Source organism: Mytilus edulis, chromosome 5, assembly GCF_963676685.1.
Source record: "Mytilus edulis chromosome 5, xbMytEdul2.2, whole genome shotgun sequence".
Lineage (NCBI taxonomy): Eukaryota > Metazoa > Mollusca > Bivalvia > Mytilida > Mytilidae > Mytilus > Mytilus edulis.
Window position 1 is genome coordinate 72,058,948 of NC_092348.1, and position 26,917 is coordinate 72,085,864.

Genomic DNA, 26,917 nt, shown 5'->3' on the forward strand with positions numbered 1-26,917 from the left:
ACATTAAATCGACCGTTTCGTCTCATTCTTAGGTAAAATGAAGCAGAAGCAACTACATAATGTCTAGAATGCAATTTTTTCTCTGTCTATTAGTGTGCACCTGTATATACTTGCCCATAGATCACGGAAGAGTAAGTCTAGATATAAATATTGAATATTTCAAATCATTTATCATGGAGCCTTCATAGCTCAGTTGGTTAGAGCGCCAGTCTAGTAAACTGGAGGTCGAGAGTTCGACTCTCTCTGAAGGCTACTTTTTTGCTGTCATTTTCAGTTAGTTAGCCTCATATACACTTACTCTTAATTCATCCCCCTATTCCTGACAACATTGAGAACTGTAATAAAGTACATCTCGATTAGTTACACTGGTTTGTAAGCCTACAAAGCAATCATTTGAATGGTTAAAACACTATTCATTGGAACTGCTTTATTTGAAAATAAAATTGTCGAATAACGGATAACAAGAAGTCGAACATGAATAATGTCTACCGAAGGTTCGGCCCGGGGATACTAAAGGTGAACAAAGTTATATCGCCTGAGGTTATTGTCACTTGAAAATCTACGGGCAAATTCAGAAATGTGAATTTAACGTTTGATCTTGCTTATAGCACAGGTCAAAAACATTTGAGTTCAATGAGAAAAATATTGCTCTCAAATTCAAAAACCCATTGTGAGATTCGAACTGCGGTCCTCGGTATTCCCTGTCTGGCCGTCAACCGACTGAGCTATGGCGACAGAATAGTTTCAGACATCAGAATTGTATACTTATATCTAGCCGTAACATTCGACCGTCAAAAGACATGCAAGTGCTTCGTTTTGGTTATTTAGCTTCATGACAAATTGCAGGTAATTGGAAATTCTGTTTTGTAAATTCATCAATCAATATACATATATATATATTCCGAGAGACAGAAATAGTAAATATGATGAAATAACACAATGGGAAGAAAAATCGATGTATCAACATTAAATCGACCGTTTCGTCTCATTCTTAGGTAAAATGAAGCAGAAGCAACTACATAATGTCTAGAATGCAATTTTTTCTCTGTCTATTAGTGTGCACCTGTATATACTTGCCCATAGATCACGGAAGAGTAAGTCTAGATATAAATATTGAATATTTCAAATCATTTATCATGGAGCCTTCATAGCTCAGTTGGTTAGAGCGCCAGTCTAGTAAACTGGAGGTCGAGAGTTCGACTCTCTCTGAAGGCTACTTTTTTGCTGTCATTTTCAGTTAGTTAGCCTCATATACACTTACTCTTAATTCATCCCCCTATTCCTGACAACATTGAGAACTTTAATAAAGTACATCTCGATTAGTTACACTGGTTTGTAAGCCTACAAAGCAATCATTTGAATGGTTAAAACACTATTCATTGGAACTGCTTTATTTGAAAATAAAATTGTCGAATAACGGATAACAAGAAGTCGAACATGAATAATGTCTACCGAAGGTTCGGCCCGGGGATACTAAAGGTGAACAAAGTTATATCGCCTGAGGTTATTGTCACTTGAAAATCTACGGGCAAATTCAGAAATGTGAATTTAACGTTTGATCTTGCTTATAGCACAGGTCAAAAACATTTGAGTTCAATGAGAAAAATATTGCTCTCAAATTCAAAAACCCATTGTGAGATTCGAACTGCGGTCCTCGGTATTCCCTGTCTGGCCGTCAACCGACTGAGCTATGGCGACAGAATAGTTTCAGACATCAGAATTGTATACTTATATCTAGCCGTAACATTCGACCGTCAAAAGACATGCAAGTGCTTCGTTTTGGTTATTTAGCTTCATGACAAATTGCAGGTAATTGGAAATTCTGTTTTGTAAATTCATCAATCAATATACATATATATATATTCCGAGAGACAGAAATAGTAAATATGATGAAATAACACAATGGGAAGAAAAATCGATGTATCAACATTAAATCGACCGTTTCGTCTCATTCTTAGGTAAAATGAAGCAGAAGCAACTACATAATGTCTAGAATGCAATTTTTTCTCTGTCTATTAGTGTGCACCTGTATATACTTGCCCATAGATCACGGAAGAGTAAGTCTAGATATAAATATTGAATATTTCAAATCATTTATCATGGAGCCTTCATAGCTCAGTTGGTTAGAGCGCCAGTCTAGTAAACTGGAGGTCGAGAGTTCGACTCTCTCTGAAGGCTACTTTTTTGCTGTCATTTTCAGTTAGTTAGCCTCATATACACTTACTCTTAATTCATCCCCCTATTCCTGACAACATTGAGAACTTTAATAAAGTACATCTCGATTAGTTACACTGGTTTGTAAGCCTACAAAGCAATCATTTGAATGGTTAAAACACTATTCATTGGAACTGCTTTATTTGAAAATAAAATTGTCGAATAACGGATAACAAGAAGTCGAACATGAATAATGTCTACCGAAGGTTCGGCCCGGGGATACTAAAGGTGAACAAAGTTATATCGCCTGAGGTTATTGTCACTTGAAAATCTACGGGCAAATTCAGAAATGTGAATTTAACGTTTGATCTTGCTTATAGCACAGGTCAAAAACATTTGAGTTCAATGAGAAAAATATTGCTCTCAAATTCAAAAACCCATTGTGAGATTCGAACTGCGGTCCTCGGTATTCCCTGTCTGGCCGTCAACCGACTGAGCTATGGCGACAGAATAGTTTCAGACATCAGAATTGTATACTTATATCTAGCCGTAACATTCGACCGTCAAAAGACATGCAAGTGCTTCGTTTTGGTTATTTAGCTTCATGACAAATTGCAGGTAATTGGAAATTCTGTTTTGTAAATTCATCAATCAATATACATATATATATATTCCGAGAGACAGAAATAGTAAATATGATGAAATAACACAATGGGAAGAAAAATCGATGTATCAACATTAAATCGACCGTTTCGTCTCATTCTTAGGTAAAATGAAGCAGAAGCAACTACATAATGTCTAGAATGCAATTTTTTCTCTGTCTATTAGTGTGCACCTGTATATACTTGCCCATAGATCACGGAAGAGTAAGTCTAGATATAAATATTGAATATTTCAAATCATTTATCATGGAGCCTTCATAGCTCAGTTGGTTAGAGCGCCAGTCTAGTAAACTGGAGGTCGAGAGTTCGACTCTCTCTGAAGGCTACTTTTTTGCTGTCATTTTCAGTTAGTTAGCCTCATATACACTTACTCTTAATTCATCCCCCTATTCCTGACAACATTGAGAACTTTAATAAAGTACATCTCGATTAGTTACACTGGTTTGTAAGCCTACAAAGCAATCATTTGAATGGTTAAAACACTATTCATTGGAACTGCTTTATTTGAAAATAAAATTGTCGAATAACGGATAACAAGAAGTCGAACATGAATAATGTCTACCGAAGGTTCGGCCCGGGGATACTAAAGGTGAACAAAGTTATATCGCCTGAGGTTATTGTCACTTGAAAATCTACGGGCAAATTCAGAAATGTGAATTTAACGTTTGATCTTGCTTATAGCACAGGTCAAAAACATTTGAGTTCAATGAGAAAAATATTGCTCTCAAATTCAAAAACCCATTGTGAGATTCGAACTGCGGTCCTCGGTATTCCCTGTCTGGCCGTCAACCGACTGAGCTATGGCGACAGAATAGTTTCAGACATCAGAATTGTATACTTATATCTAGCCGTAACATTCGACCGTCAAAAGACATGCAAGTGCTTCGTTTTGGTTATTTAGCTTCATGACAAATTGCAGGTAATTGGAAATTCTGTTTTGTAAATTCATCAATCAATATACATATATATATATTCCGAGAGACAGAAATAGTAAATATGATGAAATAACACAATGGGAAGAAAAATCGATGTATCAACATTAAATCGACCGTTTCGTCTCATTCTTAGGTAAAATGAAGCAGAAGCAACTACATAATGTCTAGAATGCAATTTTTTCTCTGTCTATTAGTGTGCACCTGTATATACTTGCCCATAGATCACGGAAGAGTAAGTCTAGATATAAATATTGAATATTTCAAATCATTTATCATGGAGCCTTCATAGCTCAGTTGGTTAGAGCGCCAGTCTAGTAAACTGGAGGTCGAGAGTTCGACTCTCTCTGAAGGCTACTTTTTTGCTGTCATTTTCAGTTAGTTAGCCTCATATACACTTACTCTTAATTCATCCCCCTATTCCTGACAACATTGAGAACTTTAATAAAGTACATCTCGATTAGTTACACTGGTTTGTAAGCCTACAAAGCAATCATTTGAATGGTTAAAACACTATTCATTGGAACTGCTTTATTTGAAAATAAAATTGTCGAATAACGGATAACAAGAAGTCGAACATGAATAATGTCTACCGAAGGTTCGGCCCGGGGATACTAAAGGTGAACAAAGTTATATCGCCTGAGGTTATTGTCACTTGAAAATCTACGGGCAAATTCAGAAATGTGAATTTAACGTTTGATCTTGCTTATAGCACAGGTCAAAAACATTTGAGTTCAATGAGAAAAATATTGCTCTCAAATTCAAAAACCCATTGTGAGATTCGAACTGCGGTCCTCGGTATTCCCTGTCTGGCCGTCAACCGACTGAGCTATGGCGACAGAATAGTTTCAGACATCAGAATTGTATACTTATATCTAGCCGTAACATTCGACCGTCAAAAGACATGCAAGTGCTTCGTTTTGGTTATTTAGCTTCATGACAAATTGCAGGTAATTGGAAATTCTGTTTTGTAAATTCATCAATCAATATACATATATATATATTCCGAGAGACAGAAATAGTAAATATGATGAAATAACACAATGGGAAGAAAAATCGATGTATCAACATTAAATCGACCGTTTCGTCTCATTCTTAGGTAAAATGAAGCAGAAGCAACTACATAATGTCTAGAATGCAATTTTTTCTCTGTCTATTAGTGTGCACCTGTATATACTTGCCCATAGATCACGGAAGATTAAGTCTAGATATAAATATTGAATATTTCAAATCATTTATCATGGAGCCTTCATAGCTCAGTTGGTTAGAGCGCCAGTCTAGTAAACTGGAGGTCGAGAGTTCGACTCTCTCTGAAGGCTACTTTTTTGCTGTCATTTTCAGTTAGTTAGCCTCATATACACTTACTCTTAATTCATCCCCCTATTCCTGACAACATTGAGAACTTTAATAAAGTACATCTCGATTAGTTACACTGGTTTGTAAGCCTACAAAGCAATCATTTGAATGGTTAAAACACTATTCATTGGAACTGCTTTATTTGAAAATAAAATTGTCGAATAACGGATAACAAGAAGTCGAACATGAATAATGTCTACCGAAGGTTCGGCCCGGGGATACTAAAGGTGAACAAAGTTATATCGCCTGAGGTTATTGTCACTTGAAAATCTACGGGCAAATTCAGAAATGTGAATTTAACGTTTGATCTTGCTTATAGCACAGGTCAAAAACATTTGAGTTCAATGAGAAAAATATTGCTCTCAAATTCAAAAACCCATTGTGAGATTCGAACTGCGGTCCTCGGTATTCCCTGTCTGGCCGTCAACCGACTGAGCTATGGCGACAGAATAGTTTCAGACATCAGAATTGTATACTTATATCTAGCCGTAACATTCGACCGTCAAAAGACATGCAAGTGCTTCGTTTTGGTTATTTAGCTTCATGACAAATTGCAGGTAATTGGAAATTCTGTTTTGTAAATTCATCAATCAATATACATATATATATATTCCGAGAGACAGAAATAGTAAATATGATGAAATAACACAATGGGAAGAAAAATCGATGTATCAACATTAAATCGACCGTTTCGTCTCATTCTTAGGTAAAATGAAGCAGAAGCAACTACATAATGTCTAGAATGCAATTTTTTCTCTGTCTATTAGTGTGCACCTGTATATACTTGCCCATAGATCACGGAAGATTAAGTCTAGATATAAATATTGAATATTTCAAATCATTTATCATGGAGCCTTCATAGCTCAGTTGGTTAGAGCGCCAGTCTAGTAAACTGGAGGTCGAGAGTTCGACTCTCTCTGAAGGCTACTTTTTTGCTGTCATTTTCAGTTAGTTAGCCTCATATACACTTACTCTTAATTCATCCCCCTATTCCTGACAACATTGAGAACTTTAATAAAGTACATCTCGATTAGTTACACTGGTTTGTAAGCCTACAAAGCAATCATTTGAATGGTTAAAACACTATTCATTGGAACTGCTTTATTTGAAAATAAAATTGTCGAATAACGGATAACAAGAAGTCGAACATGAATAATGTCTACCGAAGGTTCGGCCCGGGGATACTAAAGGTGAACAAAGTTATATCGCCTGAGGTTATTGTCACTTGAAAATCTACGGGCAAATTCAGAAATGTGAATTTAACGTTTGATCTTGCTTATAGCACAGGTCAAAAACATTTGAGTTCAATGAGAAAAATATTGCTCTCAAATTCAAAAACCCATTGTGAGATTCGAACTGCGGTCCTCGGTATTCCCTGTCTGGCCGTCAACCGACTGAGCTATGGCGACAGAATAGTTTCAGACATCAGAATTGTATACTTATATCTAGCCGTAACATTCGACCGTCAAAAGACATGCAAGTGCTTCGTTTTGGTTATTTAGCTTCATGACAAATTGCAGGTAATTGGAAATTCTGTTTTGTAAATTCATCAATCAATATACATATATATATATTCCGAGAGACAGAAATAGTAAATATGATGAAATAACACAATGGGAAGAAAAATCGATGTATCAACATTAAATCGACCGTTTCGTCTCATTCTTAGGTAAAATGAAGCAGAAGCAACTACATAATGTCTAGAATGCAATTTTTTCTCTGTCTATTAGTGTGCACCTGTATATACTTGCCCATAGATCACGGAAGAGTAAGTCTAGATATAAATATTGAATATTTCAAATCATTTATCATGGAGCCTTCATAGCTCAGTTGGTTAGAGCGCCAGTCTAGTAAACTGGAGGTCGAGAGTTCGACTCTCTCTGAAGGCTACTTTTTTGCTGTCATTTTCAGTTAGTTAGCCTCATATACACTTACTCTTAATTCATCCCCCTATTCCTGACAACATTGAGAACTTTAATAAAGTACATCTCGATTAGTTACACTGGTTTGTAAGCCTACAAAGCAATCATTTGAATGGTTAAAACACTATTCATTGGAACTGCTTTATTTGAAAATAAAATTGTCGAATAACGGATAACAAGAAGTCGAACATGAATAATGTCTACCGAAGGTTCGGCCCGGGGATACTAAAGGTGAACAAAGTTATATCGCCTGAGGTTATTGTCACTTGAAAATCTACGGGCAAATTCAGAAATGTGAATTTAACGTTTGATCTTGCTTATAGCACAGGTCAAAAACATTTGAGTTCAATGAGAAAAATATTGCTCTCAAATTCAAAAACCCATTGTGAGATTCGAACTGCGGTCCTCGGTATTCCCTGTCTGGCCGTCAACCGACTGAGCTATGGCGACAGAATAGTTTCAGACATCAGAATTGTATACTTATATCTAGCCGTAACATTCGACCGTCAAAAGACATGCAAGTGCTTCGTTTTGGTTATTTAGCTTCATGACAAATTGCAGGTAATTGGAAATTCTGTTTTGTAAATTCATCAATCAATATACATATATATATATTCCGAGAGACAGAAATAGTAAATATGATGAAATAACACAATGGGAAGAAAAATCGATGTATCAACATTAAATCGACCGTTTCGTCTCATTCTTAGGTAAAATGAAGCAGAAGCAACTACATAATGTCTAGAATGCAATTTTTTCTCTGTCTATTAGTGTGCACCTGTATATACTTGCCCATAGATCACGGAAGAGTAAGTCTAGATATAAATATTGAATATTTCAAATCATTTATCATGGAGCCTTCATAGCTCAGTTGGTTAGAGCGCCAGTCTAGTAAACTGGAGGTCGAGAGTTCGACTCTCTCTGAAGGCTACTTTTTTGCTGTCATTTTCAGTTAGTTAGCCTCATATACACTTACTCTTAATTCATCCCCCTATTCCTGACAACATTGAGAACTTTAATAAAGTACATCTCGATTAGTTACACTGGTTTGTAAGCCTACAAAGCAATCATTTGAATGGTTAAAACACTATTCATTGGAACTGCTTTATTTGAAAATAAAATTGTCGAATAACGGATAACAAGAAGTCGAACATGAATAATGTCTACCGAAGGTTCGGCCCGGGGATACTAAAGGTGAACAAAGTTATATCGCCTGAGGTTATTGTCACTTGAAAATCTACGGGCAAATTCAGAAATGTGAATTTAACGTTTGATCTTGCTTATAGCACAGGTCAAAAACATTTGAGTTCAATGAGAAAAATATTGCTCTCAAATTCAAAAACCCATTGTGAGATTCGAACTGCGGTCCTCGGTATTCCCTGTCTGGCCGTCAACCGACTGAGCTATGGCGACAGAATAGTTTCAGACATCAGAATTGTATACTTATATCTAGCCGTAACATTCGACCGTCAAAAGACATGCAAGTGCTTCGTTTTGGTTATTTAGCTTCATGACAAATTGCAGGTAATTGGAAATTCTGTTTTGTAAATTCATCAATCAATATACATATATATATATTCCGAGAGACAGAAATAGTAAATATGATGAAATAACACAATGGGAAGAAAAATCGATGTATCAACATTAAATCGACCGTTTCGTCTCATTCTTAGGTAAAATGAAGCAGAAGCAACTACATAATGTCTAGAATGCAATTTTTTCTCTGTCTATTAGTGTGCACCTGTATATACTTGCCCATAGATCACGGAAGAGTAAGTCTAGATATAAATATTGAATATTTCAAATCATTTATCATGGAGCCTTCATAGCTCAGTTGGTTAGAGCGCCAGTCTAGTAAACTGGAGGTCGAGAGTTCGACTCTCTCTGAAGGCTACTTTTTTGCTGTCATTTTCAGTTAGTTAGCCTCATATACACTTACTCTTAATTCATCCCCCTATTCCTGACAACATTGAGAACTTTAATAAAGTACATCTCGATTAGTTACACTGGTTTGTAAGCCTACAAAGCAATCATTTGAATGGTTAAAACACTATTCATTGGAACTGCTTTATTTGAAAATAAAATTGTCGAATAACGGATAACAAGAAGTCGAACATGAATAATGTCTACCGAAGGTTCGGCCCGGGGATACTAAAGGTGAACAAAGTTATATCGCCTGAGGTTATTGTCACTTGAAAATCTACGGGCAAATTCAGAAATGTGAATTTAACGTTTGATCTTGCTTATAGCACAGGTCAAAAACATTTGAGTTCAATGAGAAAAATATTGCTCTCAAATTCAAAAACCCATTGTGAGATTCGAACTGCGGTCCTCGGTATTCCCTGTCTGGCCGTCAACCGACTGAGCTATGGCGACAGAATAGTTTCAGACATCAGAATTGTATACTTATATCTAGCCGTAACATTCGACCGTCAAAAGACATGCAAGTGCTTCGTTTTGGTTATTTAGCTTCATGACAAATTGCAGGTAATTGGAAATTCTGTTTTGTAAATTCATCAATCAATATACATATATATATATTCCGAGAGACAGAAATAGTAAATATGATGAAATAACACAATGGGAAGAAAAATCGATGTATCAACATTAAATCGACCGTTTCGTCTCATTCTTAGGTAAAATGAAGCAGAAGCAACTACATAATGTCTAGAATGCAATTTTTTCTCTGTCTATTAGTGTGCACCTGTATATACTTGCCCATAGATCACGGAAGAGTAAGTCTAGATATAAATATTGAATATTTCAAAACATTTATCATGGAGCCTTCATAGCTCAGTTGGTTAGAGCGCCAGTCTAGTAAACTGGAGGTCGAGAGTTCGACTCTCTCTGAAGGCTACTTTTTTGCTGTCATTTTCAGTTAGTTAGCCTCATATACACTTACTCTTAATTCATCCCCCTATTCCTGACAACATTGAGAACTTTAATAAAGTACATCTCGATTAGTTACACTGGTTTGTAAGCCTACAAAGCAATCATTTGAATGGTTAAAACACTATTCATTGGAACTGCTTTATTTGAAAATAAAATTGTCGAATAACGGATAACAAGAAGTCGAACATGAATAATGTCTACCGAAGGTTCGGCCCGGGGATACTAAAGGTGAACAAAGTTATATCGCCTGAGGTTATTGTCACTTGAAAATCTACGGGCAAATTCAGAAATGTGAATTTAACGTTTGATCTTGCTTATAGCACAGGTCAAAAACATTTGAGTTCAATGAGAAAAATATTGCTCTCAAATTCAAAAACCCATTGTGAGATTCGAACTGCGGTCCTCGGTATTCCCTGTCTGGCCGTCAACCGACTGAGCTATGGCGACAGAATAGTTTCAGACATCAGAATTGTATACTTATATCTAGCCGTAACATTCGACCGTCAAAAGACATGCAAGTGCTTCGTTTTGGTTATTTAGCTTCATGACAAATTGCAGGTAATTGGAAATTCTGTTTTGTAAATTCATCAATCAATATACATATATATATATTCCGAGAGACAGAAATAGTAAATATGATGAAATAACACAATGGGAAGAAAAATCGATGTATCAACATTAAATCGACCGTTTCGTCTCATTCTTAGGTAAAATGAAGCAGAAGCAACTACATAATGTCTAGAATGCAATTTTTTCTCTGTCTATTAGTGTGCACCTGTATATACTTGCCCATAGATCACGGAAGAGTAAGTCTAGATATAAATATTGAATATTTCAAATCATTTATCATGGAGCCTTCATAGCTCAGTTGGTTAGAGCGCCAGTCTAGTAAACTGGAGGTCGAGAGTTCGACTCTCTCTGAAGGCTACTTTTTTGCTGTCATTTTCAGTTAGTTAGCCTCATATACACTTACTCTTAATTCATCCCCCTATTCCTGACAACATTGAGAACTTTAATAAAGTACATCTCGATTAGTTACACTGGTTTGTAAGCCTACAAAGCAATCATTTGAATGGTTAAAACACTATTCATTGGAACTGCTTTATTTGAAAATAAAATTGTCGAATAACGGATAACAAGAAGTCGAACATGAATAATGTCTACCGAAGGTTCGGCCCGGGGATACTAAAGGTGAACAAAGTTATATCGCCTGAGGTTATTGTCACTTGAAAATCTACGGGCAAATTCAGAAATGTGAATTTAACGTTTGATCTTGCTTATAGCACAGGTCAAAAACATTTGAGTTCAATGAGAAAAATATTGCTCTCAAATTCAAAAACCCATTGTGAGATTCGAACTGCGGTCCTCGGTATTCCCTGTCTGGCCGTCAACCGACTGAGCTATGGCGACAGAATAGTTTCAGACATCAGAATTGTATACTTATATCTAGCCGTAACATTCGACCGTCAAAAGACATGCAAGTGCTTCGTTTTGGTTATTTAGCTTCATGACAAATTGCAGGTAATTGGAAATTCTGTTTTGTAAATTCATCAATCAATATACATATATATATATTCCGAGAGACAGAAATAGTAAATATGATGAAATAACACAATGGGAAGAAAAATCGATGTATCAACATTAAATCGACCGTTTCGTCTCATTCTTAGGTAAAATGAAGCAGAAGCAACTACATAATGTCTAGAATGCAATTTTTTCTCTGTCTATTAGTGTGCACCTGTATATACTTGCCCATAGATCACGGAAGAGTAAGTCTAGATATAAATATTGAATATTTCAAAACATTTATCATGGAGCCTTCATAGCTCAGTTGGTTAGAGCGCCAGTCTAGTAAACTGGAGGTCGAGAGTTCGACTCTCTCTGAAGGCTACTTTTTTGCTGTCATTTTCAGTTAGTTAGCCTCATATACACTTACTCTTAATTCATCCCCCTATTCCTGACAACATTGAGAACTTTAATAAAGTACATCTCGATTAGTTACACTGGTTTGTAAGCCTACAAAGCAATCATTTGAATGGTTAAAACACTATTCATTGGAACTGCTTTATTTGAAAATAAAATTGTCGAATAACGGATAACAAGAAGTCGAACATGAATAATGTCTACCGAAGGTTCGGCCCGGGGATACTAAAGGTGAACAAAGTTATATCGCCTGAGGTTATTGTCACTTGAAAATCTACGGGCAAATTCAGAAATGTGAATTTAACGTTTGATCTTGCTTATAGCACAGGTCAAAAACATTTGAGTTCAATGAGAAAAATATTGCTCTCAAATTCAAAAACCCATTGTGAGATTCGAACTGCGGTCCTCGGTATTCCCTGTCTGGCCGTCAACCGACTGAGCTATGGCGACAGAATAGTTTCAGACATCAGAATTGTATACTTATATCTAGCCGTAACATTCGACCGTCAAAAGACATGCAAGTGCTTCGTTTTGGTTATTTAGCTTCATGACAAATTGCAGGTAATTGGAAATTCTGTTTTGTAAATTCATCAATCAATATACATATATATATATTCCGAGAGACAGAAATAGTAAATATGATGAAATAACACAATGGGAAGAAAAATCGATGTATCAACATTAAATCGACCGTTTCGTCTCATTCTTAGGTAAAATGAAGCAGAAGCAACTACATAATGTCTAGAATGCAATTTTTTCTCTGTCTATTAGTGTGCACCTGTATATACTTGCCCATAGATCACGGAAGAGTAAGTCTAGATATAAATATTGAATATTTCAAATCATTTATCATGGAGCCTTCATAGCTCAGTTGGTTAGAGCGCCAGTCTAGTAAACTGGAGGTCGAGAGTTCGACTCTCTCTGAAGGCTACTTTTTTGCTGTCATTTTCAGTTAGTTAGCCTCATATACACTTACTCTTAATTCATCCCCCTATTCCTGACAACATTGAGAACTTTAATAAAGTACATCTCGATTAGTTACACTGGTTTGTAAGCCTACAAAGCAATCATTTGAATGGTTAAAACACTATTCATTGGAACTGCTTTATTTGAAAATAAAATTGTCGAATAACGGATAACAAGAAGTCGAACATGAATAATGTCTACCGAAGGTTCGGCCCGGGGATACTAAAGGTGAACAAAGTTATATCGCCTGAGGTTATTGTCACTTGAAAATCTACGGGCAAATTCAGAAATGTGAATTTAACGTTTGATCTTGCTTATAGCACAGGTCAAAAACATTTGAGTTCAATGAGAAAAATATTGCTCTCAAATTCAAAAACCCATTGTGAGATTCGAACTGCGGTCCTCGGTATTCCCTGTCTGGCCGTCAACCGACTGAGCTATGGCGACAGAATAGTTTCAGACATCAGAATTGTATACTTATATCTAGCCGTAACATTCGACCGTCAAAAGACATGCAAGTGCTTCGTTTTGGTTATTTAGCTTCATGACAAATTGCAGGTAATTGGAAATTCTGTTTTGTAAATTCATCAATCAATATACATATATATATATTCCGAGAGACAGAAATAGTAAATATGATGAAATAACACAATGGGAAGAAAAATCGATGTATCAACATTAAATCGACCGTTTCGTCTCATTCTTAGGTAAAATGAAGCAGAAGCAACTACATAATGTCTAGAATGCAATTTTTTCTCTGTCTATTAGTGTGCACCTGTATATACTTGCCCATAGATCACGGAAGAGTAAGTCTAGATATAAATATTGAATATTTCAAATCATTTATCATGGAGCCTTCATAGCTCAGTTGGTTAGAGCGCCAGTCTAGTAAACTGGAGGTCGAGAGTTCGACTCTCTCTGAAGGCTACTTTTTTGCTGTCATTTTCAGTTAGTTAGCCTCATATACACTTACTCTTAATTCATCCCCCTATTCCTGACAACATTGAGAACTTTAATAAAGTACATCTCGATTAGTTACACTGGTTTGTAAGCCTACAAAGCAATCATTTGAATGGTTAAAACACTATTCATTGGAACTGCTTTATTTGAAAATAAAATTGTCGAATAACGGATAACAAGAAGTCGAACATGAATAATGTCTACCGAAGGTTCGGCCCGGGGATACTAAAGGTGAACAAAGTTATATCGCCTGAGGTTATTGTCACTTGAAAATCTACGGGCAAATTCAGAAATGTGAATTTAACGTTTGATCTTGCTTATAGCACAGGTCAAAAACATTTGAGTTCAATGAGAAAAATATTGCTCTCAAATTCAAAAACCCATTGTGAGATTCGAACTGCGGTCCTCGGTATTCCCTGTCTGGCCGTCAACCGACTGAGCTATGGCGACAGAATAGTTTCAGACATCAGAATTGTATACTTATATCTAGCCGTAACATTCGACCGTCAAAAGACATGCAAGTGCTTCGTTTTGGTTATTTAGCTTCATGACAAATTGCAGGTAATTGGAAATTCTGTTTTGTAAATTCATCAATCAATATACATATATATATATTCCGAGAGACAGAAATAGTAAATATGATGAAATAACACAATGGGAAGAAAAATCGATGTATCAACATTAAATCGACCGTTTCGTCTCATTCTTAGGTAAAATGAAGCAGAAGCAACTACATAATGTCTAGAATGCAATTTTTTCTCTGTCTATTAGTGTGCACCTGTATATACTTGCCCATAGATCACGGAAGAGTAAGTCTAGATATAAATATTGAATATTTCAAATCATTTATCATGGAGCCTTCATAGCTCAGTTGGTTAGAGCGCCAGTCTAGTAAACTGGAGGTCGAGAGTTCGACTCTCTCTGAAGGCTACTTTTTTGCTGTCATTTTCAGTTAGTTAGCCTCATATACACTTACTCTTAATTCATCCCCCTATTCCTGACAACATTGAGAACTGTAATAAAGTACATCTCGATTAGTTACACTGGTTTGTAAGCCTACAAAGCAATCATTTGAATGGTTAAAACACTATTCATTGGAACTGCTTTATTTGAAAATAAAATTGTCGAATAACGGATAACAAGAAGTCGAACATGAATAATGTCTACCGAAGGTTCGGCCCGGGGATACTAAAGGTGAACAAAGTTATATCGCCTGAGGTTATTGTCACTTGAAAATCTACGGGCAAATTCAGAAATGTGAATTTAACATTTGATCTTGCTTATAGCACAGGTCAAAAACATTTGAGTTCAATGAGAAAAATATTGCTCTCAAATTCAAAAACCCATTGTGAGATTCGAACTGCGGTCCTCGGTATTCCCTGTCTGGCCGTCAACCGACTGAGCTATGGCGACAGAATAGTTTCAGACATCAGAATTGTATACTTATATCTAGCCGTAACATTCGACCGTCAAAAGACATGCAAGTGCTTCGTTTTGGTTATTTAGCTTCATGACAAATTGCAGGTAATTGGAAATTCTGTTTTGTAAATTCATCAATCAATATACATATATATATATTCCGAGAGACAGAAATAGTAAATATGATGAAATAACACAATGGGAAGAAAAATCGATGTATCAACATTAAATCGACCGTTTCGTCTCATTCTTAGGTAAAATGAAGCAGAAGCAACTACATAATGTCTAGAATGCAATTTTTTCTCTGTCTATTAGTGTGCACCTGTATATACTTGCCCATAGATCACGGAAGAGTAAGTCTAGATATAAATATTGAATATTTCAAATCATTTATCATGGAGCCTTCATAGCTCAGTTGGTTAGAGCGCCAGTCTAGTAAACTGGAGGTCGAGAGTTCGACTCTCTCTGAAGGCTACTTTTTTGCTGTCATTTTCAGTTAGTTAGCCTCATATACACTTACTCTTAATTCATCCCCCTATTCCTGACAACATTGAGAACTGTAATAAAGTACATCTCGATTAGTTACACTGGTTTGTAAGCCTACAAAGCAATCATTTGAATGGTTAAAACACTATTCATTGGAACTGCTTTATTTGAAAATAAAATTGTCGAATAACGGATAACAAGAAGTCGAACATGAATAATGTCTACCGAAGGTTCGGCCCGGGGATACTAAAGGTGAACAAAGTTATATCGCCTGAGGTTATTGTCACTTGAAAATCTACGGGCAAATTCAGAAATGTGAATTTAACGTTTGATCTTGCTTATAGCACAGGTCAAAAACATTTGAGTTCAATGAGAAAAATATTGCTCTCAAATTCAAAAACCCATTGTGAGATTCGAACTGCGGTCCTCGGTATTCCCTGTCTGGCCGTCAACCGACTGAGCTATGGCGACAGAATAGTTTCAGACATCAGAATTGTATACTTATATCTAGCCGTAACATTCGACCGTCAAAAGACATGCAAGTGCTTCGTTTTGGTTATTTAGCTTCATGACAAATTGCAGGTAATTGGAAATTCTGTTTTGTAAATTCATCAATCAATATACATATATATATATTCCGAGAGACAGAAATAGTAAATATGATGAAATAACACAATGGGAAGAAAAATCGATGTATCAACATTAAATCGACCGTTTCGTCTCATTCTTAGGTAAAATGAAGCAGAAGCAACTACATAATGTCTAGAATGCAATTTTTTCTCTGTCTATTAGTGTGCACCTGTATATACTTGCCCATAGATCACGGAAGAGTAAGTCTAGATATAAATATTGAATATTTCAAATCATTTATCATGGAGCCTTCATAGCTCAAGTTGGTTAGAGCGCCAGTCTAGTAAACTGGAGGTCGAGAGTTCGACTCTCTCTGAAGGCTACTTTTTTGCTGTCATTTTCAGTTAGTTAGCCTCATATACACTTACTCTTAATTCATCCCCCTATTCCTGACAACATTGAGAACTTTAATAAAGTACATCTCGATTAGTTACACTGGTTTGTAAGCCTACAAAGCAATCATTTGAATGGTTAAAACACTATTCATTGGAACTGCTTTATTTGAAAATAAAATTGTCGAATAACGGATAACAAGAAGTCGAACATGAATAATGTCTACCGAAGGTTCGGCCCGGGGATACTAAAGGTGAACAAAGTTATATCGCCTGAGGTTATTGTCACTTGAAAATCTACGGGCAAATTCAGAAATGTGAATTTAACGTTTGATCTTGCTTATAGCACAGGTCAAAAACATTTGAGTTCAATGAGAAAAATATTGCTCTCAAATTCAAAAACCCATTGTGAGATTCGAACTGCGGTCCTCGGTATTCCCTGTCTGGCCGTCAACCGACTGAGCTATGGCGACAGAATAGTTTCAGACATCAGAATTGTATACTTATATCTAGCCGTAACATTCGACCGTCAAAAGACATGCAAGTGCTTCGTTTTGGTTATTTAGCTTCATGACAAATTGCAGGTAATTGGAAATTCTGTTTTGTAAATTCATCAATCAATATACATATATATATATTCCGAGAGACAGAAATAGTAAATATGATGAAATAACACAATGGGAAGAAAAATCGATGTATCAACATTAAATCGACCGTTTCGTCTCATTCTTAGGTAAAATGAAGCAGAAGCAACTACATAATGTCTAGAATGCAATTTTTTCTCTGTCTATTAGTGTGCACCTGTATATACTTGCCCATAGATCACGGAAGAGTAAGTCTAGATATAAATATTGAATATTTCAAATCATTTATCATGGAGCCTTCATAGCTCAAGTTGGTTAGAGCGCCAGTCTAGTAAACTGGAGGTCGAGAGTTCGACTCTCTCTGAAGGCTACTTTTTTGCTGTCATTTTCAGTTAGTTAGCCTCATATACACTTACTCTTAATTCATCCCCCTATTCCTGACAACATTGAGAACTTTAATAAAGTACATCTCGATTAGTTACACTGGTTTGTAAGCCTACAAAGCAATCATTTGAATGGTTAAAACACTATTCATTGGAACTGCTTTATTTGAAAATAAAATTGTCGAATAACGGATAACAAGAAGTCGAACATGAATAATGTCTACCGAAGGTTCGGCCCGGGGATACTAAAGGTGAACAAAGTTATATCGCCTGAGGTTATTGTCACTTGAAAATCTACGGGCAAATTCAGAAATGTGAATTTAACGTTTGATCTTGCTTATAGCACAGGTCAAAAACATTTGAGTTCAATGAGAAAAATATTGCTCTCAAATTCAAAAACCCATTGTGAGATTCGAACTGCGGTCCTCGGTATTCCCTGTCTGGCCGTCAACCGACTGAGCTATGGCGACAGAATAGTTTCAGACATCAGAATTGTATACTTATATCTAGCCGTAACATTCGACCGTCAAAAGACATGCAAGTGCTTCGTTTTGGTTATTTAGCTTCATGACAAATTGCAGGTAATTGGAAATTCTGTTTTGTAAATTCATCAATCAATATACATATATATATATTCCGAGAGACAGAAATAGTAAATATGATGAAATAACACAATGGGAAGAAAAATCGATGTATCAACATTAAATCGACCGTTTCGTCTCATTCTTAGGTAAAATGAAGCAGAAGCAACTACATAATGTCTAGAATGCAATTTTTTCTCTGTCTATTAGTGTGCACCTGTATATACTTGCCCATAGATCACGGAAGAGTAAGTCTAGATATAAATATTGAATATTTCAAATCATTTATCATGGAGCCTTCATAGCTCAGTTGGTTAGAGCGCCAGTCTAGTAAACTGGAGGTCGAGAGTTCGACTCTCTCTGAAGGCTACTTTTTTGCTGTCATTTTCAGTTAGTTAGCCTCATATACACTTACTCTTAATTCATCCCCCTATTCCTGACAACATTGAGAACTTTAATAAAGTACATCTCGATTAGTTACACTGGTTTGTAAGCCTACAAAGCAATCATTTGAATGGTTAAAACACTATTCATTGGAACTGCTTTATTTGAAAATAAAATTGTCGAATAACGGATAACAAGAAGTCGAACATGAATAATGTCTACCGAAGGTTCGGCCCGGGGATACTAAAGGTGAACAAAGTTATATCGCCTGAGGTTATTGTCACTTGAAAATCTACGGGCAAATTCAGAAATGTGAATTTAACGTTTGATCTTGCTTATAGCACAGGTCAAAAACATTTGAGTTCAATGAGAAAAATATTGCTCTCAAATTCAAAAACCCATTGTGAGATTCGAACTGCGGTCCTCGGTATTCCCTGTCTGGCCGTCAACCGACTGAGCTATGGCGACAGAATAGTTTCAGACATCAGAATTGTATACTTATATCTAGCCGTAACATTCGACCGTCAAAAGACATGCAAGTGCTTCGTTTTGGTTATTTAGCTTCATGACAAATTGCAGGTAATTGGAAATTCTGTTTTGTAAATTCATCAATCAATATACATATATATATATTCCGAGAGACAGAAATAGTAAATATGATGAAATAACACAATGGGAAGAAAAATCGATGTATCAACATTAAATCGACCGTTTCGTCTCATTCTTAGGTAAAATGAAGCAGAAGCAACTACATAATGTCTAGAATGCAATTTTTTCTCTGTCTATTAGTGTGCACCTGTATATACTTGCCCATAGATCACGGAAGAGTAAGTCTAGATATAAATATTGAATATTTCAAATCATTTATCATGGAGCCTTCATAGCTCAGTTGGTTAGAGCGCCAGTCTAGTAAACTGGAGGTCGAGAGTTCGACTCTCTCTGAAGGCTACTTTTTTGCTGTCATTTTCAGTTAGTTAGCCTCATATACACTTACTCTTAATTCATCCCCCTATTCCTGACAACATTGAGAACTTTAATAAAGTACATCTCGATTAGTTACACTGGTTTGTAAGCCTACAAAGCAATCATTTGAATGGTTAAAACACTATTCATTGGAACTGCTTTATTTGAAAATAAAATTGTCGAATAACGGATAACAAGAAGTCGAACATGAATAATGTCTACCGAAGGTTCGGCCCGGGGATACTAAAGGTGAACAAAGTTATATCGCCTGAGGTTATTGTCACTTGAAAATCTACGGGCAAATTCAGAAATGTGAATTTAACGTTTGATCTTGCTTATAGCACAGGTCAAAAACATTTGAGTTCAATGAGAAAAATATTGCTCTCAAATTCAAAAACCCATTGTGAGATTCGAACTGCGGTCCTCGGTATTCCCTGTCTGGCCGTCAACCGACTGAGCTATGGCGACAGAATAGTTTCAGACATCAGAATTGTATACTTATATCTAGCCGTAACATTCGACCGTCAAAAGACATGCAAGTGCTTCGTTTTGGTTATTTAGCTTCATGACAAATTGCAGGTAATTGGAAATTCTGTTTTGTAAATTCATCAATCAATATACATATATATATATTCCGAGAGACAGAAATAGTAAATATGATGAAATAACACAATGGGAAGAAAAATCGATGTATCAACATTAAATCGACCGTTTCGTCTCATTCTTAGGTAAAATGAAGCAGAAGCAACTACATAATGTCTAGAATGCAATTTTTTCTCTGTCTATTAGTGTGCACCTGTATATACTTGCCCATAGATCACGGAAGAGTAAGTCTAGATATAAATATTGAATATTTCAAATCATTTATCATGGAGCCTTCATAGCTCAGTTGGTTAGAGCGCCAGTCTAGTAAACTGGAGGTCGAGAGTTCGACTCTCTCTGAAGGCTACTTTTTTGCTGTCATTTTCAGTTAGTTAGCCTCATATACACTTACTCTTAATTCATCCCCCTATTCCTGACAACATTGAGAACTTTAATAAAGTACATCTCGATTAGTTACACTGGTTTGTAAGCCTACAAAGCAATCATTTGAATGGTTAAAACACTATTCATTGGAACTGCTTTATTTGAAAATAAAATTGTCGAATAACGGATAACAAGAAGTCGAACATGAATAATGTCTACCGAAGGTTCGGCCCGGGGATACTAAAGGTGAACAAAGTTATATCGCCTGAGGTTATTGTCACTTGAAAATCTACGGGCAAATTCAGAAATGTGAATTTAACGTTTGATCTTGCTTATAGCACAGGTCAAAAACATTTGAGTTCAATGAGAAAAATATTGCTCTCAAATTCAAAAACCCATTGTGAGATTCGAACTGCGGTCCTCGGTATTCCCTGTCTGGCCGTCAACCGACTGAGCTATGGCGACAGAATAGTTTCAGACATCATAATTGTATACTTATATCTAGCCGTAACATTCGACCGTCAAAAGACATGCAAGTGCTTCGTTTTGGTTATTTAGCTTCATGACAAATTGCAGGTAATTGGAAATTCTGTTTTGTAAATTCATCAATCAATATACATATATATATATTCCGAGAGACAGAAATAGTAAATATGATGAAATAACACAATGGGAAGAAAAATCGATGTATCAACATTAAATCGACCGTTTCGTCTCATTCTTAGGTAAAATGAAGCAGAAGCAACTACATAATGTCTAGAATGCAATTTTTTCTCTGTCTATTAGTGTGCACCTGTATATACTTGCCCATAGATCACGGAAGAGTAAGTCTAGATATAAATATTGAATATTTCAAATCATTTATCATGGAGCCTTCATAGCTCAGTTGGTTAGAGCGCCAGTCTAGTAAACTGGAGGTCGAGAGTTCGACTCTCTCTGAAGGCTACTTTTTTGCTGTCATTTTCAGTTAGTTAGCCTCATATACACTTACTCTTAATTCATCCCCCTATTCCTGACAACATTGAGAACTTTAATAAAGTACATCTCGATTAGTTACACTGGTTTGTAAGCCTACAAAGCAATCATTTGAATGGTTAAAACACTATTCATTGGAACTGCTTTATTTGAAAATAAAATTGTCGAATAACGGATAACAAGAAGTCGAACATGAATAATGTCTACCGAAGGTTCGGCCCGGGGATACTAAAGGTGAACAAAGTTATATCGCCTGAGGTTATTGTCACTTGAAAATCTACGGGCAAATTCAGAAATGTGAATTTAACGTTTGATCTTGCTTATAGCACAGGTCAAAAACATTTGAGTTCAATGAGAAAAATATTGCTCTCAAATTCAAAAACCCATTGTGAGATTCGAACTGCGGTCCTCGGTATTCCCTGTCTGGCCGTCAACCGACTGAGCTATGGCGACAGAATAGTTTCAGACATCAGAATTGTATACTTATATCTAGCCGTAACATTCGACCGTCAAAAGACATGCAAGTGCTTCGTTTTGGTTATTTAGCTTCATGACAAATTGCAGGTAATTGGAAATTCTGTTTTGTAAATTCATCAATCAATATACATATATATATATTCCGAGAGACAGAAATAGTAAATATTATGAAATAACACAATGGGAAGAAAAATCGATGTATCAACATTAAATCGACCGTTTCGTCTCATTCTTAGGTAAAATGAAGCAGAAGCAACTACATAATGTCTAGAATGCAATTTTTTCTCTGTCTATTAGTGTGCACCTGTATATACTTGCCCATAGATCACGGAAGAGTAAGTCTAGATATAAATATTGAATATTTCAAATCATTTATCATGGAGCCTTCATAGCTCAGTTGGTTAGAGCGCCAGTCTAGTAAACTGGAGGTCGAGAGTTCGACTCTCTCTGAAGGCTACTTTTTTGCTGTCATTTTCAGTTAGTTAGCCTCATATACACTTACTCTTAATTCATCCCCCTATTCCTGACAACATTGAGAACTTTAATAAAGTACATCTCGATTAGTTACACTGGTTTGTAAGCCTACAAAGCAATCATTTGAATGGTTAAAACACTATTCATTGGAACTGCTTTATTTGAAAATAAAATTGTCGAATAACGGATAACAAGAAGTCGAACATGAATAATGTCTACCGAAGGTTCGGCCCGGGGATACTAAAGGTGAACAAAGTTATATCGCCTGAGGTTATTGTCACTTGAAAATCTACGGGCAAATTCAGAAATGTGAATTTAACGTTTGATCTTGCTTATAGCACAGGTCAAAAACATTTGAGTTCAATGAGAAAAATATTGCTCTCAAATTCAAAAACCCATTGTGAGATTCGAACTGCGGTCCTCGGTATTCCCTGTCTGGCCGTCAACCGACTGAGCTATGGCGACAGAATAGTTTCAGACATCAGAATTGTATACTTATATCTAGCCGTAACATTCGACCGTCAAAAGACATGCAAGTGCTTCGTTTTGGTTATTTAGCTTCATGACAAATTGCAGGTAATTGGAAATTCTGTTTTGTAAATTCATCAATCAATATACATATATATATATTCCGAGAGACAGAAATAGTAAATATGATGAAATAACACAATGGGAAGAAAAATCGATGTATCAACATTAAATCGACCGTTTCGTCTCATTCTTAGGTAAAATGAAGCAGAAGCAACTACATAATGTCTAGAATGCAATTTTTTCTCTGTCTATTAGTGTGCACCTGTATATACTTGCCCATAGATCACGGAAGAGTAAGTCTAGATATAAATATTGAATATTTCAAATCATTTATCATGGAGCCTTCATAGCTCAGTTGGTTAGAGCGCCAGTCTAGTAAACTGGAGGTCGAGAGTTCGACTCTCTCTGAAGGCTACTTTTTTGCTGTCATTTTCAGTTAGTTAGCCTCATATACACTTACTCTTAATTCATCCCCCTATTCCTGACAACATTGAGAACTTTAATAAAGTACATCTCGATTAGTTACACTGGTTTGTAAGCCTACAAAGCAATCATTTGAATGGTTAAAACACTATTCATTGGAACTGCTTTATTTGAAAATAAAATTGTCGAATAACGGATAACAAGAAGTCGAACATGAATAATGTCTACCGAAGGTTCGGCCCGGGGATACTAAAGGTGAACAAAGTTATATCGCCTGAGGTTATTGTCACTTGAAAATCTACGGGCAAATTCAGAAATGTGAATTTAACGTTTGATCTTGCTTATAGCACAGGTCAAAAACATTTGAGTTCAATGAGAAAAATATTGCTCTCAAATTCAAAAACCCATTGTGAGATTCGAACTGCGGTCCTCGGTATTCCCTGTCTGGCCGTCAACCGACTGAGCTATGGCGACAGAATAGTTTCAGACATCAGAATTGTATACTTATATCTAGCCGTAACATTCGACCGTCAAAAGACATGCAAGTGCTTCGTTTTGGTTATTTAGCTTCATGACAAATTGCAGGTAATTGGAAATTCTGTTTTGTAAATTCATCAATCAATATACATATATATATATTCCGAGAGACAGAAATAGTAAATATGATGAAATAACACAATGGGAAGAAAAATCGATGTATCAACATTAAATCGACCGTTTCGTCTCATTCTTAGGTAAAATGAAGCAGAAGCAACTACATAATGTCTAGAATGCAATTTTTTCTCTGTCTATTAGTGTGCACCTGTATATACTTGCCCATAGATCACGGAAGAGTAAGTCTAGATATAAATATTGAATATTTCAAATCATTTATCATGGAGCCTTCATAGCTCAGTTGGTTAGAGCGCCAGTCTAGTAAACTGGAGGTCGAGAGTTCGACTCTCTCTGAAGGCTACTTTTTTGCTGTCATTTTCAGTTAGTTAGCCTCATATACACTTACTCTTAATTCATCCCCCTATTCCTGACAACATTGAGAACTTTAATAAAGTACATCTCGATTAGTTACACTGGTTTGTAAGCCTACAAAGCAATCATTTGAATGGTTAAAACACTATTCATTGGAACTGCTTTATTTGAAAATAAAATTGTCGAATAACGGATAACAAGAAGTCGAACATGAATAATGTCTACCGAAGGTTCGGCCCGGGGATACTAAAGGTGAACAAAGTTATATCGCCTGAGGTTATTGTCACTTGAAAATCTACGGGCAAATTCAGAAATGTGAATTTAACGTTTGATCTTGCTTATAGCACAGGTCAAAAACATTTGAGTTCAATGAGAAAAATATTGCTCTCAAATTCAAAAACCCATTGTGAGATTCGAACTGCGGTCCTCGGTATTCCCTGTCTGGCCGTCAACCGACTGAGCTATGGCGACAGAATAGTTTCAGACATCAGAATTGTATACTTATATCTAGCCGTAACATTCGACCGTCAAAAGACATGCAAGTGCTTCGTTTTGGTTATTTAGCTTCATGACAAATTGCAGGTAATTGGAAATTCTGTTTTGTAAATTCATCAATCAATATACATATATATATATTCCGAGAGACAGAAATAGTAAATATTATGAAATAACACAATGGGAAGAAAAATCGATGTATCAACATTAAATCGACCGTTTCGTCTCATTCTTAGGTAAAATGAAGCAGAAGCAACTACATAATGTCTAGAATGCAATTTTTTCTCTGTCTATTAGTGTGCACCTGTATATACTTGCCCATAGATCACGGAAGAGTAAGTCTAGATATAAATATTGAATATTTCAAATCATTTATCATGGAGCCTTCATAGCTCAGTTGGTTAGAGCGCCAGTCTAGTAAACTGGAGGTCGAGAGTTCGACTCTCTCTGAAGGCTACTTTTTTGCTGTCATTTTCAGTTAGTTAGCCTCATATACACTTACTCTTAATTCATCCCCCTATTCCTGACAACATTGAGAACTTTAATAAAGTACATCTCGATTAGTTACACTGGTTTGTAAGCCTACAAAGCAATCATTTGAATGGTTAAAACACTATTCATTGGAACTGCTTTATTTGAAAATAAAATTGTCGAATAACGGATAACAAGAAGTCGAACATGAATAATGTCTACCGAAGGTTCGGCCCGGGGATACTAAAGGTGAACAAAGTTATATCGCCTGAGGTTATTGTCACTTGAAAATCTACGGGCAAATTCAGAAATGTGAATTTAACGTTTGATCTTGCTTATAGCACAGGTCAAAAACATTTGAGTTCAATGAGAAAAATATTGCTCTCAAATTCAAAAACCCATTGTGAGATTCGAACTGCGGTCCTCGGTATTCCCTGTCTGGCCGTCAACCGACTGAGCTATGGCGACAGAATAGTTTCAGACATCAGAATTGTATACTTATATCTAGCCGTAACATTCGACCGTCAAAAGACATGCAAGTGCTTCGTTTTGGTTATTTAGCTTCATGACAAATTGCAGGTAATTGGAAATTCTGTTTTGTAAATTCATCAATCAATATACATATATATATATTCCGAGAGACAGAAATAGTAAATATGATGAAATAACACAATGGGAAGAAAAATCGATGTATCAACATTAAATCGACCGTTTCGTCTCATTCTTAGGTAAAATGAAGCAGAAGCAACTACATAATGTCTAGAATGCAATTTTTTCTCTGTCTATTAGTGTGCACCTGTATATACTTGCCCATAGATCACGGAAGAGTAAGTCTAGATATAAATATTGAATATTTCAAATCATTTATCATGGAGCCTTCATAGCTCAGTTGGTTAGAGCGCCAGTCTAGTAAACTGGAGGTCGAGAGTTCGACTCTCTCTGAAGGCTACTTTTTTGCTGTCATTTTCAGTTAGTTAGCCTCATATACACTTACTCTTAATTCATCCCCCTATTCCTGACAACATTGAGAACTTTAATAAAGTACATCTCGATTAGTTACACTGGTTTGTAAGCCTACAAAGCAATCATTTGAATGGTTAAAACACTATTCATTGGAACTGCTTTATTTGAAAATAAAATTGTCGAATAACGGATAACAAGAAGTCGAACATGAATAATGTCTACCGAAGGTTCGGCCCGGGGATACTAAAGGTGAACAAAGTTATATCGCCTGAGGTTATTGTCACTTGAAAATCTACGGGCAAATTCAGAAATGTGAATTTAACGTTTGATCTTGCTTATAGCACAGGTCAAAAACATTTGAGTTCAATGAGAAAAATATTGCTCTCAAATTCAAAAACCCATTGTGAGATTCGAACTGCGGTCCTCGGTATTCCCTGTCTGGCCGTCAACCGACTGAGCTATGGCGACAGAATAGTTTCAGACATCAGAATTGTATACTTATATCTAGCCGTAACATTCGACCGTCAAAAGACATGCAAGTGCTTCGTTTTGGTTATTTAGCTTCATGACAAATTGCAGGTAATTGGAAATTCTGTTTTGTAAATTCATCAATCAATATACATATATATATATTCCGAGAGACAGAA

At 36.0% G+C, this 26,917-nt stretch overlaps 28 non-coding genes across 28 annotated transcripts; all 28 read left to right on the top strand.

The window, feature by feature from the left end:
• Positions 1-178: 178 nt before the first annotated feature.
• Positions 179-252, top strand: Trnat-agu (transfer RNA threonine (anticodon AGU)). Its single transcript has one exon. It is a non-coding gene; the product is annotated as a tRNA-Thr (tRNA).
• Positions 253-1,141: 889 nt separating this feature from the next.
• Positions 1,142-1,215, top strand: Trnat-agu (transfer RNA threonine (anticodon AGU)). Its single transcript has one exon. It is a non-coding gene; the product is annotated as a tRNA-Thr (tRNA).
• An 889-nt stretch (positions 1,216-2,104) lies between these two features.
• On the top strand, positions 2,105-2,178 carry Trnat-agu (transfer RNA threonine (anticodon AGU)). The gene has a single exon. It is a non-coding gene; the product is annotated as a tRNA-Thr (tRNA).
• Positions 2,179-3,067: 889 nt separating this feature from the next.
• Trnat-agu (transfer RNA threonine (anticodon AGU)) lies at positions 3,068-3,141 on the top strand. Its single transcript has one exon. It is a non-coding gene; the product is annotated as a tRNA-Thr (tRNA).
• An 889-nt stretch (positions 3,142-4,030) lies between these two features.
• Positions 4,031-4,104, top strand: Trnat-agu (transfer RNA threonine (anticodon AGU)). Its single transcript has one exon. It is a non-coding gene; the product is annotated as a tRNA-Thr (tRNA).
• An 889-nt stretch (positions 4,105-4,993) lies between these two features.
• On the top strand, positions 4,994-5,067 carry Trnat-agu (transfer RNA threonine (anticodon AGU)). Its single transcript has one exon. It is a non-coding gene; the product is annotated as a tRNA-Thr (tRNA).
• An 889-nt stretch (positions 5,068-5,956) lies between these two features.
• Positions 5,957-6,030, top strand: Trnat-agu (transfer RNA threonine (anticodon AGU)). Its single transcript has one exon. It is a non-coding gene; the product is annotated as a tRNA-Thr (tRNA).
• An 889-nt stretch (positions 6,031-6,919) lies between these two features.
• On the top strand, positions 6,920-6,993 carry Trnat-agu (transfer RNA threonine (anticodon AGU)). Its single transcript has one exon. It is a non-coding gene; the product is annotated as a tRNA-Thr (tRNA).
• An 889-nt stretch (positions 6,994-7,882) lies between these two features.
• Trnat-agu (transfer RNA threonine (anticodon AGU)) lies at positions 7,883-7,956 on the top strand. Its single transcript has one exon. It is a non-coding gene; the product is annotated as a tRNA-Thr (tRNA).
• An 889-nt stretch (positions 7,957-8,845) lies between these two features.
• Trnat-agu (transfer RNA threonine (anticodon AGU)) lies at positions 8,846-8,919 on the top strand. The gene has a single exon. It is a non-coding gene; the product is annotated as a tRNA-Thr (tRNA).
• An 889-nt stretch (positions 8,920-9,808) lies between these two features.
• Trnat-agu (transfer RNA threonine (anticodon AGU)) lies at positions 9,809-9,882 on the top strand. The gene has a single exon. It is a non-coding gene; the product is annotated as a tRNA-Thr (tRNA).
• Positions 9,883-10,771: 889 nt separating this feature from the next.
• Trnat-agu (transfer RNA threonine (anticodon AGU)) lies at positions 10,772-10,845 on the top strand. The gene has a single exon. It is a non-coding gene; the product is annotated as a tRNA-Thr (tRNA).
• Positions 10,846-11,734: 889 nt separating this feature from the next.
• Positions 11,735-11,808, top strand: Trnat-agu (transfer RNA threonine (anticodon AGU)). Its single transcript has one exon. It is a non-coding gene; the product is annotated as a tRNA-Thr (tRNA).
• Positions 11,809-12,697: 889 nt separating this feature from the next.
• Positions 12,698-12,771, top strand: Trnat-agu (transfer RNA threonine (anticodon AGU)). Its single transcript has one exon. It is a non-coding gene; the product is annotated as a tRNA-Thr (tRNA).
• Positions 12,772-13,660: 889 nt separating this feature from the next.
• Positions 13,661-13,734, top strand: Trnat-agu (transfer RNA threonine (anticodon AGU)). The gene has a single exon. It is a non-coding gene; the product is annotated as a tRNA-Thr (tRNA).
• An 889-nt stretch (positions 13,735-14,623) lies between these two features.
• On the top strand, positions 14,624-14,697 carry Trnat-agu (transfer RNA threonine (anticodon AGU)). The gene has a single exon. It is a non-coding gene; the product is annotated as a tRNA-Thr (tRNA).
• An 889-nt stretch (positions 14,698-15,586) lies between these two features.
• On the top strand, positions 15,587-15,660 carry Trnat-agu (transfer RNA threonine (anticodon AGU)). The gene has a single exon. It is a non-coding gene; the product is annotated as a tRNA-Thr (tRNA).
• Positions 15,661-16,549: 889 nt separating this feature from the next.
• Positions 16,550-16,624, top strand: Trnat-agu (transfer RNA threonine (anticodon AGU)). Its single transcript has one exon. It is a non-coding gene; the product is annotated as a tRNA-Thr (tRNA).
• Positions 16,625-17,513: 889 nt separating this feature from the next.
• Trnat-agu (transfer RNA threonine (anticodon AGU)) lies at positions 17,514-17,588 on the top strand. The gene has a single exon. It is a non-coding gene; the product is annotated as a tRNA-Thr (tRNA).
• Positions 17,589-18,477: 889 nt separating this feature from the next.
• On the top strand, positions 18,478-18,551 carry Trnat-agu (transfer RNA threonine (anticodon AGU)). Its single transcript has one exon. It is a non-coding gene; the product is annotated as a tRNA-Thr (tRNA).
• An 889-nt stretch (positions 18,552-19,440) lies between these two features.
• Positions 19,441-19,514, top strand: Trnat-agu (transfer RNA threonine (anticodon AGU)). Its single transcript has one exon. It is a non-coding gene; the product is annotated as a tRNA-Thr (tRNA).
• Positions 19,515-20,403: 889 nt separating this feature from the next.
• Trnat-agu (transfer RNA threonine (anticodon AGU)) lies at positions 20,404-20,477 on the top strand. Its single transcript has one exon. It is a non-coding gene; the product is annotated as a tRNA-Thr (tRNA).
• Positions 20,478-21,366: 889 nt separating this feature from the next.
• On the top strand, positions 21,367-21,440 carry Trnat-agu (transfer RNA threonine (anticodon AGU)). Its single transcript has one exon. It is a non-coding gene; the product is annotated as a tRNA-Thr (tRNA).
• Positions 21,441-22,329: 889 nt separating this feature from the next.
• Positions 22,330-22,403, top strand: Trnat-agu (transfer RNA threonine (anticodon AGU)). Its single transcript has one exon. It is a non-coding gene; the product is annotated as a tRNA-Thr (tRNA).
• Positions 22,404-23,292: 889 nt separating this feature from the next.
• Trnat-agu (transfer RNA threonine (anticodon AGU)) lies at positions 23,293-23,366 on the top strand. The gene has a single exon. It is a non-coding gene; the product is annotated as a tRNA-Thr (tRNA).
• Positions 23,367-24,255: 889 nt separating this feature from the next.
• On the top strand, positions 24,256-24,329 carry Trnat-agu (transfer RNA threonine (anticodon AGU)). Its single transcript has one exon. It is a non-coding gene; the product is annotated as a tRNA-Thr (tRNA).
• An 889-nt stretch (positions 24,330-25,218) lies between these two features.
• Positions 25,219-25,292, top strand: Trnat-agu (transfer RNA threonine (anticodon AGU)). Its single transcript has one exon. It is a non-coding gene; the product is annotated as a tRNA-Thr (tRNA).
• An 889-nt stretch (positions 25,293-26,181) lies between these two features.
• Trnat-agu (transfer RNA threonine (anticodon AGU)) lies at positions 26,182-26,255 on the top strand. Its single transcript has one exon. It is a non-coding gene; the product is annotated as a tRNA-Thr (tRNA).
• The last annotated feature ends 662 nt before the right edge of the window (positions 26,256-26,917 follow it).